This window comes from Giraffa tippelskirchi, chromosome 7 (assembly GCF_054371585.1).
Source record: "Giraffa tippelskirchi isolate mGirTip1 chromosome 7, T2T-mGirTip1v1.2.pri, whole genome shotgun sequence".
Lineage (NCBI taxonomy): Eukaryota > Metazoa > Chordata > Mammalia > Artiodactyla > Giraffidae > Giraffa > Giraffa tippelskirchi.
The window spans coordinates 37,530,810-37,545,992 of NC_137281.1; positions in this window are offsets into that span (position 1 = coordinate 37,530,810).

Here is a 15,183-nt window from a genome sequence, read left to right on the forward strand (position 1 = left end):
ATGAAGATGATTCATAACCTGCTGTAAAAAAAGGATCTCATGAGAATCTTACAAATGAGTGGGGTGGTGGAATCATCTATTCATAAAACCAGAGCTGTTGGATCGGTTCCTCTTGTTTTCTTCATCTATCTTTGAGCTTTCCAGCACTGATTACTTTCATAAGTTGCTGTTTTATAAGAAAAATCCTTTTCCATGACATTTTTCACAGTGACAGAGGTTGTGAAATTTCACAGTGAGTATTTTCTTGTGCAATTTTCTCTCAAAATTCTGTCTGCAGGAAGAGTTTCCAGGGCAAGAGAAGATGTTTCCATTACTTTGGAGTCAAAAGTACTGTATAACCCTCATGACACTTACATGTAATTGACAGATCGCGGTGGTTCTAAGCAACCTTGAGCCCCTGATAGTCCACTGAACTCACCTGCTTTGAAGGCTTGAATATCTTTTGTGTACACACAGTTGGGGGTGAAAATATAAGAAAAATTCTTCTCTTCAAGTAGCACATGGCCTGTCTGGGAAGAACAACCCAAATCATTTATTCAATAGACATTTTCTGAGTGTCTACTGAATGCTGGGCATGGTTCTAGGAGGTGAGGATTCAGAACTGAACAAAACAGCTTCCTGCCTCATGTAGGTTACATTTAAATGAGTTAAATATTATTTGCATTATCCTAAAATCACTTATCTAGCACTGTAATACTTTGGGAAAGTGGCTTAGTATTTATTGAATGCTCACAAGACTCTAGGCATGAAGTTAAGAACTTTTATACCTTCATTCATTCCTTTGCCAAGTATTCACTGAGTTCTTGTTTTTAAAGAGCACTGACTTAGGGGCTGTGAATTTAGTTCAAAGAGATGATGGAAATTTCTGTCCCCACGGAGTTTACAGTTTAGTTGTAATGTCTACCTGATATTAGAAATCATTTGTTTTGTTTTACAGAAGTTGGATCCTAAGAGAGTTTAACTTGCCCAGTGTAACAGAGCTAGTTCTGAAGATCTGGGGTTTGAACTAACTTCTGGCTTTAAAATCTGGGGAAAATAACATTTCTGATGAAATGCTCGCTTGCTGAGGTGATGCTGTTTCAAGAAATAATCACTTCACCTAACATACAGATGATCTGAGCTGCTGTGTTATTTTTTATAGCATATGATTGGCTTCCCCTACCTTTTAAAGTCTATGTAATACCAATTTTCTGCACAGAAATGAAAAACAATGGAGCAGTAAGTGGATGTTTTGGTCCCATTGACACCAACACCTTGGATTCTCAAGAGTTATTTTTTACATTTGCCTTTGACTGATGTACTGATGACTAGGGTTGTATATAATGTCTAAATGACTAGGAAAACACATCTCATAAATATTGGCTGATGGGCATAGGAGATGGAGCACTGCTGAGCTGTGACTCAGTTGCTTCAAATCTACCCATATTACCCGCTACCTCTATTACAGGTCCATTACTTACTTTCTTCCATTCTCCTAGTCACTCTGAGGGTTAAATAGGGGAGGTTTTCTTACCCTCTTTTCACAGATGAGCAACCAGGGTTCAGAGGGATTAAACCTCTGGTTTAGGACGCATAAGTGAGTAGCATTTGAGACAACCTGGGAACCAATGGGTCGCTGAATTGATGCATGGTCTTCTCATGGGTTCCAGCACCCTTTGCAAGAAAGCATGACGTCCGACCTTGGATTTCTATACAGGCTTTGGGAAGTAGCCCAGCAGCTCTTTTTATCTCTGGGAAGGTGGCACCTTGCTCTTTCATTTTGGTTTTGCTATCAGATTTCCCCTGGCAGTTTTAAAGCCATATATGCTTCTGTTTTCTCCCTAAGTAGCCTCTGTCCATGGAACTCTCCAAGTAAGGATACTGGAGTGGGTTGCCATTCCCTTCTACAGGGGATCTTTCCAACCCAGGGATCGAACCCTTGTTTCCTGCATTGCAGTCAGGTTCTTTACCCTCTGAGCCACCTGGGAAGCTTTCTGATGGTTCAGGTTTACTCTAACAGAGAGCTCAGAAGAGAAAGTTTGCAGTGTTCACAGCAATGACAGGGCATGACACTGAGTATGAGACATTTAATCAGCAGTAATAAATCCATCAACAGGACTTTGGATCTCCTACTTGCATTTCTGAAACCCCAAAGCTGGCATCTTTCAGAGAGGATACCTACATTAGCTCCAGGCACATGCTGCTTTGAACCTGCAGATATGGAGACACTGGGCGCAGTGTCTATCTCATGGCCGGGAGAAAATGGACTTGACGGAGACAGCATGAAATACATGAGTGGGATTAGACTGTCAGTGTAGACCGGAGAACATAAACCATTTCCTGTGTCACTTCCCAGCTCAAGGGCAGGGGCAGAGCAGAGGGGAAACCTGCAACTATAATTATGAAATATAAATTTATACATATATAAAGGGGAAGGCTGAGAGTGGATAGTAACCACTAAAACCCCTTTTACATTATACACCACAGGGATATGGAAAAGCAGTGTGGGGATTAAGGCATCTTTTTGCTTGGGGACTAATTTATTACTCTAGATTATGCAGTTAACGGAGGAAGGGAAAGTTGATATTTGATTGTTTCTCTGTAAAAGTTAAATGTGAGTAAGGGGAGGGTCTTGCCCATGGCTGTAAACACTTGGTGTTGGAGGAAAAGATGGCCAAGAACTTAACAAAGCAGAGCACTGCTTTGAGAGACAACGCTGGAATCTAGCCCTGGTCCTGCTGCTGATTGTCTGGAAGGCTTTAGGCAAGTCTCTTTTCCTCTGGAAGCCTCAGTTTACTCATCCGCAAAATGGAGAGCCTAAGTTCCATGATCTACCAGGGTCCCTTGGGCTCACATCTTTCTGGGAGTCAGGTCACGCTTCCGTTTCCAGGACTTAAAAATTCTTCTGCTACCTTTATAAGCACAGACTCTCTGGAAAGTTCTTTTTTTTTTTTTTTATCATGCATGGCGCATTGAAATCTTTTGAGCATTTTTAAAAAGTACAGATGACCAGCCTCGCCTTCTGAGATTCTGAGCAAGCCTGAAGTGTGGCCTGGACATCTGTATTCAAGAAAAATATAAAATATAGTAGTGTGCACATGTCAATCCCAAACTCTAAATCTATCTCTCTGCTCCACTCTTCCTCCCTGGTAACCATAAGTTCATTCTCTATATCTTGAGTCTATTTCTGCTTTGTAAATAAGTTCATTTGTATAATTTTTTTAGATTCCACTTATAAGTGATATCATATGATATTTGTCTTTCTCTGTCTGATTTATTTTACTTAGTATGATAACCACCAGGTCCATCTATGTTGCTGACATGTACATATTACTATATTTAAAATAGATAACCAATAAGGACCTATTGTATAGCACAGGGATCTCTGCTCAATATTCATAATAACCTACATGGGAAAATAATTTGAAATATATATATATATGTAAAACTGAATCACTTTGTTGTACACCTGAAACTAATATAACATTGTTAATCAACTATGCTCCAATATAAAACAAAAATTTTAAAAAGAAAAAGAAAAAAGAAAACAAATAGAAAAATAAAAAATAAAAGTAGAATATGCATGTGATAAAATGCTGTACTACCTGTGGGTGATATAACTGATGGTCTAGCTCATACCCACTCCCTGCTTCTTCCTGGCTAAGCATGTTCTGACGCTGTCTGGGGTGACCATGCGCAGTTATAAGCACTTGCTCATGGATTTCTAGCACCTTTCGATGAGGAAGAGGAGCATGCCATGTGAACCATTTCTGGCCAATAAAACATAGAGGAGATTTGCGTGGAGGATTCTGGGAAAGCACTTGTTTTCATGATAAGAGAGGCCAGAAGCGATGGTGGCACACACACTCTCTTTTCAGTCTTGAACAGCAACTTTCATTTGTTCATTAGTTTAACAAATGTTTATTGAGCACTTACTCTGTACCAGGTAGGATTCTAAGATGTGGGGGTACAGTTGTGAACAAAACAAAATCACCATTCTCGTGGAGCTGATATTCTGGCACGAGTCAGACAATAAACAAGGTACACAGGTAAAGTACAGAGATTATAGAGGAAGAGAAAGGCTATGGAGGAAAAAAGAAAGCAACGAAGGAGAGTCACTGCAAGTAAAAGGTCAAGATAACTGCACAAAACTACCCCTTTATCAGGGAGCCAATTAAACACTACCTCTGGTTATGTCAGACAAACTGGTTTTGTCTAAGTCTCTGTTAATTGGGTTTTCTATTACTTTCAACTGAATGAATTCCTGAGACAGTGTAGTGGGGGTACAAAGAGACAAGTAAGTCATCTGATTATTTCATCCCCACTCTCCAGAGGCACAGACTCCTAACAGTTTCTTGGCTGCCTTCCAGAAATCTTCTATGTTAATACAAGTCATATAAATATAAGCTATACATGCAATCTCCTAATCCCTCTCTCTCTCCATCTCTCTCTCTCTCACACACACACATACACACACACACACTCACACACACACAATTAGTGACAGTATAGCATGGGGGTTGGAGGTTTAGATATAGGCAACCTATGTAATATAGCATAGGTATTACATATGCAGTTTATATAGTATTGCATGATATACAGGCTGCCTATGTAGTGACCCCAACACTTTCTAGCCAAGATTATCTTGAATAAGTCCCTTTTTTTAATTAGAAAATTTTTTTGGTTGCCCTGTTGGGTCTTGGGCTCTTCGTCGCAGCATGCATGCTTCTCTAGTTGTGGGGCACAGGCTCCAGAATGCCCAAGCTCAGCAGTGGCCCACAGGCTTAGCTGCCCTGGGGTCCATGAAGTCTTCCTTTCCTGACCAGGGATCGAACCCGCATCCGCTGCATGGGAAGGCAGATTCTTCACCACTGGACCACCAGGGAAGTCCCTTGAATAAGTTTCTTAATTCCTGTTTTTCAATTTCCCCTATTAGGAAAATGAGAACAACAAGCTTACCACAGTTTCTTCTGATGATTTAATAAACTATGAGGTCAAGTATATATAGCTCTCTCTGGTACACTGTGACCACTCAAAAGTGTTTGCTACTTTATACACAATGAGTATCATTCTATTCGCTTAACCATTGACTTGCACCTCTTTCCAGAAGGCACACAGATATCCCTCCTTTGGACCCCAGTGTATTATTCCTTAGTACAGAGATCAGTATTTTTTCTCTTAATGTCAATGGGACATTTGAATGAGCCCTCTTGATGGAGGATCATGTTCTAAAAGGATTTATGTCACTCAGCACCTGGCTAACAGCACAAGGAGAATCTGCTGAGATTGGCCTTCTTTCTTCTTTGCTAGTCTTTCCTTTACACAGCTCCTTGTCTAATAAACTTTCCCCTTTAGTTATTTTCAGAGCTAGGCACACTCACAGGGCAGTTTTCATGATGCATTCTACTTCAGCATTTAAGAACTGGATCTTTGCAGACTTTTCCTCCATGAGGCTGCATCTCTTGTTTTAGGATGAATGGATAGACAAGTAAACGAACAAACAAGGAAACCAACCTAGAAGTCCTAGAAGTCCTTTATGTACAGAGACAACATGATAGGTAATTTGGTGACATTAATCCTATGAAGGAAGGGGTATTTGAATGACAACTAGTCCAATGGGGGCACAGACATGAAATAAATCAAATAATAATTCCGTAACACGGTGAAGTGTAATGAGGGAGAATAAGCATAAAGGGCAACGGGAGTAACTAATCTTAGCTAATTGTGCATTATAGCTTGTGCTGAAGATCAAGGAATAATCTGGCCATGACAGGCAAGCTGGGTTTCTGATCGGAGAAGGAGGGAGGGGACATTCCATGTGAGAGAGGAAATTAGCATAGGCAGCACCATGAAGTGAGATATTGGGGTTGATAATAGGGTACTTAGGAAGGTATGGATGGGATGGGGGCAGAGAAGGTGTTGTGAACAGGCTGAGAAGGGAGTTGGGTACCACTGAGTCTCTGATTCATGTCTCTGGGATCTAGGAGTGTCATAAATAGCAAATGTAGCATCTTCTAGAACTCTAACCTTTGCCCAGTCCACACTCTCAGCTTCTTTCCTATCCCACCCTCCAGGCTGTTCTGTTCTGTGGGGGTTCCAAAAGAAAAGGGTAAAAGTTGCTGAGTTTGGGAGAGAAGTACAGAAGAGTTGGTCATAGGCAGCAGCCACCTGATGTGAACAGCCATCTCATTGGAAAAGACCGTGATGCTGGGAAAGATTGAGGGCAGGAGGAGAAGAGGGTGTCAGAGGATGAGATGGCTGGATGGCATCACTAAAGCAATGGACGTGAGTTTGAGCAAACTTTGGGAGATGGTAAAGGACAGGGAAGCCTGCTCTGCTGCAGTCCATGGGGTCACAAAGAGGCGGACACAACTGAGCGACTGAACAACAACAAAGGCAGTGGGAAGGCTGAAGATGATGTGCCTGTGTCTTGAGAGTGGGTGCTAACACAGGTATTAGTCAAGATTCTTTTTGTTGCTACAGTAGATGAAGCCGGGCTCAGTTAAGAACAAAAAGGTAAATGGAGAGTGGATTAAAGGACGAGTTAGCAATCCCACTTTAGGAAAACACATCCAGAGATCTCGCCCTCCCAGATGTTGCAGTGGTAAAGAATTCGGCTGCAGGAGACGCAGGTTCAATCCCTGGGTAGAGAAGATCCCCTGGAGAAGGAAATGGCCACTCCGTTATTCTTGTCTGGGAAATCCCACAGACAGAGAAGCCTGGCGGGCTACAGTCTGTGGCGTTGCAAAGAGTCAGACACAACTGAGTGACTGAGCACACACATTCAAAGTTCTCAGCAAGAGACTTGAGGACTTTTTCCTCCAGAAGGCTTCCATTAAGCATCCAATAGCAATATCCCTTTTAATAAGTGTGATATTCCTGAGAGAGAGAATGTGACTGGTCCATTTTCAGTCTAGTATTATTGTGACTGGACCAGTCATCTGTGGCCACAGAAAGATGGGGTGATGGCTCAAACTTGGGCACTGAGGCTTACAGGGTCTACTTGTTATAAGCCAAGCAACACTGCCCTTTGAAATCTAAAATGGTGGATCAAAGAATAAATCAGGACAATCTCCAGGAGTGGAGCAAAGTTATCTTCTGTTCAGGGCTTGGAGGAGGGCAGTTAGAGTTACCTCTGCTGGATCCTAGCCCTAAGAAATTTGGACTTCATAATTTATGAAGGCAACAGGGAGCCAACAAATCCATTCAGCACACATGAAATATTTCAAGTGAGGCACAAGGGACCTGGAACAGGTCTTAGAGAAGATGGATTTACATCTGGCAATAAAATCCCAACTCCAGTAACCTTTGCACTTAGGTCTGGATTTTGTCTGGATCTTAAAGCTTTTATAAGTGTTTAAGAGCATGAACTCTGTAAGGTTTGGAATTTCTCTTGCCTTTTCTCTCCCCAAGGATTGGGCTACCATGATAAGGTTGGGGGCTGGGGGCACCTACTTTTCATTTGCCCAATGCTGGAACTCTTGGGTGATGTAATTAAACTTGCTGAGCTCCAGCATCCTCACCTGTGAAACGGAGGTCTTTCTAGTGACCATTTAGGACTGTCCTGAATGCAAAGTCCAGAACACATTTGAAAGCATTTTGTAAACAACACATGAGTGAATGTGGTTATCTTGCTGGAATTGGGTTTTGGAGGCAGAAAATCATTGCTTTGGGTATCAGCTTTGCTTAGGAAAGTCACCTTGCCTCTCGGATCCTCAGTTTCCTCATCTATAAAATGGGGACAGTAGTGCCTATCTTGCAATGTTATTGTGAATGTTTGAGGATCATTTATGCAAGTGATCTTGTATGGGTGTGAGCATAGGGTTCAGGCACAGCACATGATAATCCTCCCCAGCTCCTGCAGAAGTGTTCAAGAAGTCACATCTAACATTCACAGTGAGTGAGGGTCTCTCCAGGAACCAAGAGATCTTTAGAGTCCTCATTTGTGGTAGGCATTTTTAGTGTTCACCTATATACTTCTCTTTTCCTTCTTGGTAGCCTGGAGAAGACACTTCCAAGCTTCCTTGCCATGAGACAGTGCCATGTTACTAGTCTGGGCCACAGAATAATGAACAATATGAGCCACTTCTAGGCTAAGGCAAAGAGAAATCTCTGTGTGAGAGGGCCATCATTCTTTTTTCTTGAATCTGCAAATGTGCGGGTCTCACGTGGACATGGTAGAGTCACTGCATGGAGGATGGTTAGCCTTTAGATTCTCTGACATGCAGCAAAGTTTGCAAGAATCAAGAGACTGAGATTTGGGAGATATTTGTTAATGCAGCAGATTCTAACCTATCCTGACTAATATATTGCTTACTGCCTATGTGGACAAGTAACTTCTCTGAGTCTTTCTTTTGTTTATCTGTAAAATAGGATAGATAATGGCATCAACTCTTAAGGTTATTAAATGAGATGATGCATGTAAAATGCTTAGCTCTGGGTTTGGCCATAGAATATGCTTGATGATCATGGCAATAGTGATGGTAATAATGATAGTGGGGTGATGGTAATGGTGATGATGGTGGTGATTCAGAAGCTGGATATAGTAACTGGATTCAAACCCTTCTATTGAAGTAGAAGAACCCAGAAAATCTCCAGTTATGGACAGTGAGTGAGCATCTTCTCTGGCACATAGTGAAAGTGAAACTTGCTTAGTCATGTCCGACGCTTTGTGGCCTCATGGACTATACAGTCCATGGAATTCTCCAGGCCAGAATACTGGAGTGAGTAGCTGTTCCCTTCTCCAGAGAATAGTCCCAACCTAGGGATCGAACCCAGGTCTCCCACACTGCAGGTGGATTCTTTACCAGCTGAGCCATCAGGGAAGCCCTGGCGCATACTGATGCATGGTTTATTGTATCATATGAAACCAATTAAGTGTCAATACCTATGGTGGTCTATGCAACTGCCTAGTCTACATATAAAAGAACAAATACAAAAAAGGGAGCTCAACCAGCAATATGCTCTTCTATTCTTTGTGTTGTTACTTTTTTCATTTGCTAAGAATGTGAAGTTAGGCATTGTGCTGAGTGCTGCCACTGTAGGGATAAATGAGAACTGGTGTGTGCCCTCAAGGAGTTCATAGTCCGTGCAACATTTACAATAATTACACCAAGACTCTATAAGAACAGGAGTATATGTTATACGTCTCCATCCCTACTTTGCCCCAATACCAAATTGCACAAAATTGTCCATGGAAAGAATCTGGGCTTCATGGACAGAGGGATGAGAGTCTGAATTCCAGTTCTGCTACTTCCTGGCTGAGTCTTTGGGTAAAATTCTTGACTTCTGTTAGCCTGAATTTCCTTTTCTTTAAAAAGGGGATGATAACTGCTATCATGTTCTGAGAATTAATTTTAATATATGTAACATACCTTCAGCAGAACTTAGCATTTAATAGGTGCTCAATAAATATTAGCAGTTCTTAGGTTCCTTGAGAGTTTACTTTATTTTGGACTCCCAACTTCTAGATCATAGAGAGTGGTCCATATATATTGATGAAATGGCAGGTAGAGAAAATGATTTTCAATAATAGAGCACCCTTTGAATTGTTTGTATATTTTGAATCCATTTTAAACCATGGACTTTTATTTGGTTTTAATTAAAAATAGAATTATGTTGGGAGTTCCTTGGTGATCCAGTGGCTAAGACTCCGTGCTCCCAATGAAAGGGGCCCAAGTTTGATCCCTGGTCAGAGAACTAGATCCCACATGCCATAACTAAGAGTTCACATGCCACAGCTAAAAGATCCTGCATTTTGTGATTAAGACCTGGTACAGCCAAATAAATAAATATTAAAAAAATGGAATTATCTTACTCATATTTTTCTGTTCTTAACCAGTTATTAACACTGAGTGAATTTTTCTTGCTAACTTTATTTGCTTTCTTTTTCTGTGATTTCCATTTCACTCCCCTTCGTATGTAAGGATATGTGTGATATATGTAAAATATGTAATGTGGTTTTGTGTGTGTGTGTGTGTTTAATTTATATGAATTGGATTATACTAAGCATTTTGCTCCCTTTCCTACTTTTCTCATGAAGCCTTCTGTTTTGTGATCTGTCAACATCATTCTATGGACGTCTGGTTCATTGTTCCTCACTACTGTGTATATTATATATTCCATGTCATCCCTTTTTATTAACCAGAACATTGGATTTACCAGAACACCTTTATTCCCTAGCCAAGACTACTTTGCTAGAAATATTGTCTTCATTTTCTACCGAGTAAATCAGTCATTAAATTATGACCTTATGATGCAATTATAGCAATAATGATGTCTGTGCCCAGTTGCCCACATTGAGAATTATAGTAGGAAAGAACTGAAAGCAAGCTCTTTGATTTTATGTCTCTCCGTTCTATGTATGCTTGCCCATATGCCTGTGTGCTATTGGCTATATTGTACTTTCCTGTGTTTTAAATAAATATTCCAATTTACATAATTTTAGTGAATTTCCGTGGTGCATGAAAATATAAACTCAAGGCTATGATGTCAATTAGGACAATTCATATCCCATAATAAAAGCAGCCTTAAGTTTAGAGGCAGCCGATCTGCATTCAAGTTTGGGTCCTGCCTCTTGTTAGCTGTGTGATTTCAGCCAAGCCATTTAACATTTTCAGTGAAGTGGAGAGTAATAAATACAGAGTTGTCATGAGGATAAATGCAATAATAATTAGACACAATATTGAAATGCAGCATTATATCATATTTTTTTGTTTCAGATATAGACTTTTAAAACTGTAATTGGCAAAAATTTGAGGGGCTCTGATGGTGCCCCTTTCCCTTTTGTGCCCATGAAAGATGTTAATTGAGCTGGACACAACCTCACAATCCTTTTCAACTTAGCACTCCAGGAAGACCACCAACTGATTAGGGATGATTTGCACCCCAAATTTTAATTTTTAGTTTTTGCCATCCTTAATTTAGGAACTGTGTTGTGTCCACTGGGGAAACGCACAGATGAACACATGCTAGGTTTGCCTTCAGAAAGCCTAAAGTCATGCAGAGGTGGTGGAGCAGGTGTAATTAGCTCCAAAACAAGACAAAGTAGTCTCTTATAATGAATTATCCAAGTGCTACTGATACACAGAAAAATGGGAAGTGGATTCTATAATGGGCACCACTGAAAGTTTCTTAGAGCTGGTAGCATTTCAGTTAAGGTTTCAAGGTCTGAGATGATTTGGGAGGTTCACGCATTGTGAAGAACATTTCAGGTAGGAGGAAGGGTCTAAATCAAGTTCAAGATATGAGAAATGCAAAGTATGTGTGGAGAGCTGCTCAATCTGGTTTAAATCCAGGTACCATAAAATAGACAAGATACACTGAACATTATGATAAGAAGTTTAGAGTATTTTCTTCTGTTTTTGCTACTACTATTAGCAATGTAACTATTAATAATACAAATTGGTGTTTATTGAGCACTTGGGCTTCCCTGGTGGCTCAGATGATAAAGAATCTGCCTGAATGCAGGAGACCTGAGTTCAGTCCCTGGAGAAAGGAATGGCTACCCACTCCAGTATTCTTGCCTGAAGAATTCTGTGAACAGAGGAGCCTGGCATGCTTCAGTCTATGGAGTTGCAAAGAGTTGGACACAACTAACTTTTAGGCTGCTCTAAGCACCGTGCTAAGCATGTTAAATATATGATATCATTTGATAATCATAAAAACTATAAAATAGTGTATCAGTTAGCTATTACTGTATAACAAAAACTCTTAAAGTTTAGTAGCTTAAAATTATAATCATTTATTATTTATCATGAGTCTAGAGAAGTTCTGCGGATCTGGGCCAAACTTGGCTGATTTCAGGCTCACTCATATGTCTGTTGGAGAAGGCAACGGCAACCCACTCCAGTACTCTTGCCTGGAAAATCCCATGGATGGAGGGGCCTGGTAGGCTGCAGTCCATGGGGTCGCTAAGAGTCAGACACGATTGACTTCACTTTCACTTTCCACTTTTGTGCATTGGAGAAGGAAATGGCAACCCACTCCAGTGTTCTTGCCTGGAGAATCCCAGGGACGGGGGAGCCTGGTGGGCTGTTGTCTATGGGGTCGCACAGAGTTGGACATGACTGAAGCGACTTAGCAGCAGCAGCAGCAGCATATGTCTGTATTCAATTGATGGGTCAGCTTGGGTCTAGCTGGTCTAAGATGACCTAAGCTAGGCAGCCTCTGTTGAATGCTTTCACATTCTTTCATCAGGATAGCTTGGATGTTCATGTGTCTTTGACAGGATTCTGAGACAGAGACTGGAAACATGCAAAGCCTATGAAGTCTCCTAGGTTTGGAGCTGGCACAGTCACTGTTCTATTTGGCCAGTCCAGATTCTAGGAATGGGGAAATAGGCTCCACTTCCTGATGGGAGATGCTGCAAAAATCACTGATGTGTAATCAATCTACCACAAGTAGTAGCTACTATTATTATCTTTACAAGTGAAGAAATTGTGGCCATAGGAGGTTGTGTCTTACCCAAGTTCACATAGCTGGTAATGAAGGACCAGAACTTGTACTTGACTTGGGGAAAGCCCAATAAAGACCATGAGCACAGGAGTGATGTTATCAGCAGACATGGAAGGAAGAGGGTATTTCTATGGCTAAAAGCTGGGACCAGGATTTCTCTGGTGGTCTAGTGGCTAAGACTCTGTGCTCCCAAGGCGGGGGTCCTAGGTTCTATCCCTGATCAGAGAACTAGATCCCACATGCCACAACTAAGAGTTTGCATGCTCAACTAAGACTTTGCATTGTTGTTTTTGTTTAGTTGCTCAGTAGTGTCCAACTCTTTGGGAAGCCTATGGAATGTAGCCCGCCAGACTCCTCTGTACATGTATTTCCCAGGCAAGAATACTGGGGTGGGTTGCCATTTTCTTCTCCAGAGGATCTTTCCAACCCAAGGATCAAACCTACCTCTCTTGCATTGGCAGGCGGATTCTTTACTGCTGAGCCACCAGGGAAGCTCCAAGAGTTTGCATATTGTGACTAAATATCCCACATGCTGCCATGAAGATCAAAGATCCCTGCATGTTGCAAATAAGACCTGGGGCAACCAAATAAATAAAATAAACATAGAAAAGTAAAATAAGAGCTGGCAACATGGAGAATGCAAACCTTGATTATTCAACATCAGTCCATTGCACTTTCAACTCAGTTGGCCTTGGGACATAGCATTCTTTTGGAGCACTAGGTGTTTATGGCATTTGGCTTTGAAAAACACTGTTATGGAGCCTAATTCTGCTCCCCTTAATCCTCTGTACCTCTCAGGAAGCCATGCATGTCCTTTTGGGGAATCTTTCCAGCATGTTCTGTGATTATTAGGCATCCTCAAACTGAAAGGGACTGTCGTTTCAAGGACTTGTGTCACCCAGCAACCCTGCATGGCAGCTACCAGTGGCTGAATGCTCTGGAGATGGTGAAGAATTAATGTGGACCTAGCATCCCAATGGCCTCACTTGCCATCATTGAGAGGTCTGGGCATGGCAACATGGGACCCTTCCTGGAGCCAGAAATAAACTTGAAATCTAACCTTAATCAGATGTGGGCTTCAGAACTGGTCACCTGCTAACTCTGGTGACTGGAGATTAAAAGGCATACACGGCTTGATTTTCTCTTAGGTCAAGGCTGAGAGACCTTTTGTAAGTACAGTTACTCACAGATTACAAATTAAGAGTCATGGTTCCCATTACCATTGATTTCAGGTGGCCACTTGCCCAGGAAAGACATACAGAAGCTTAGTGAGAGGGTAAGAGCATGTGCTTTGAAAAAAGGCAAACTCAGGATCGAATCCTACAGCCCATTGCCTTTCTGTGAGGTACCTGGTGTGTGTGCTCTGTCTCTTCAGTCATGTCAGGCTCTTTGCAACCCCAAGGACTATAGCCCATCAGGCTCCTCTGTCCATGGGATTCTCTAGGCAAAAATACTGGAGTGGGTTGACATGCCCTCCTCCAGGGGATCTTCCCAACCTGAAGGTCAAACAAGGGTCTCCTGCATTTCTTGCACTGCAGGCAGATTCTTTACCCATTGAGCCACCTGGGAAGCCTGAGAAGTACCTAGACAAGTGACTTAATCTTTCTGGGCTTTCGTCTCCTTTTCATAAATTGAACACAGTAATATCTAAATATCAGGACTGGCATCAGAATTAGATGAACTGGTATGTGGGAGCTCTCCCAATGGCCACTCTGATCAAGAGCAGGCTTGTCTCACTGGAAAAGAGGAAACTCTGAAATCTTGCAGAGCCAACCAGAAAAAGTCAAGTGCATGCAAAGAATCCAACTGTTCTTCCTCCAAACCTTGATATTCATAATTAACAGCTCTGTCCACTACTAATGGGCTTGGCTTGAGGAGACCCGCTGTGTCAGTGGTTCTCAAAACTGGCTGCACATTATAATCACTTGGGGAGCTTTAAAATATTCTTAATGCCCAAGTCCATTACTAGATCAATTAAATCAGAACCTCTGGGGTGTGTCCCAGGAATCAGCATTTTGCAGCCTAAATGTCCATCGACAGAGGCATGGATAAAGAAGATGTGGTATATACATACAATGGAATATTACTCAGTCACAAAAAGGAACAAAACTGTGCCATTTTCAGAGATGTGGATGTATGCAGAGACTGTCATACAGAGTGAAGTAATTCAGAAAGAGAAAACCAAGTATTGTATATTAATTCATATATGTAGAATTTAGAAAAATAGTACAGATGAACCTATTTGCAAAGCAGAAAGAGAGACACAGATGTAGAGAACAAATGTATAGACAAGAAGTGGGGAAAGGAGGGGGGATGAATTTGGAGACTGGGATGTCATATACACTACTGTGTAAAAAGTACATAACTAACGAGAACCTGCATGGCACAAGAATCTCTACTCAGTGCTCTGGTAGTGGCCTAAATGGTGGTTGTTTAGTCACTCAGTTGTGTCCAACTCTTTGAGATCCCATGGACTGCAGCACACCAGGCTTCTCTGTCCTTCACCATCACCCAGAGCTTGTTCAAACTCACGTCTATCGAGTTGGTGATGCCATCCAACCATCTCATCCTCTGTCATCTCCTTCTCCTCCTGCCTTCAATCTTTCCCAGTATCATGGTCTTTTCCAATGAGTTGGCTCTTCACATCAGGTGGCCAAAATGTTGGAGTTTCAGCTTCAGCATCAGTCCTTCCAATGAATATTCAAGACTGATTTCCTTTAGGATGGACTGGTTTGATATCCTTGCAGT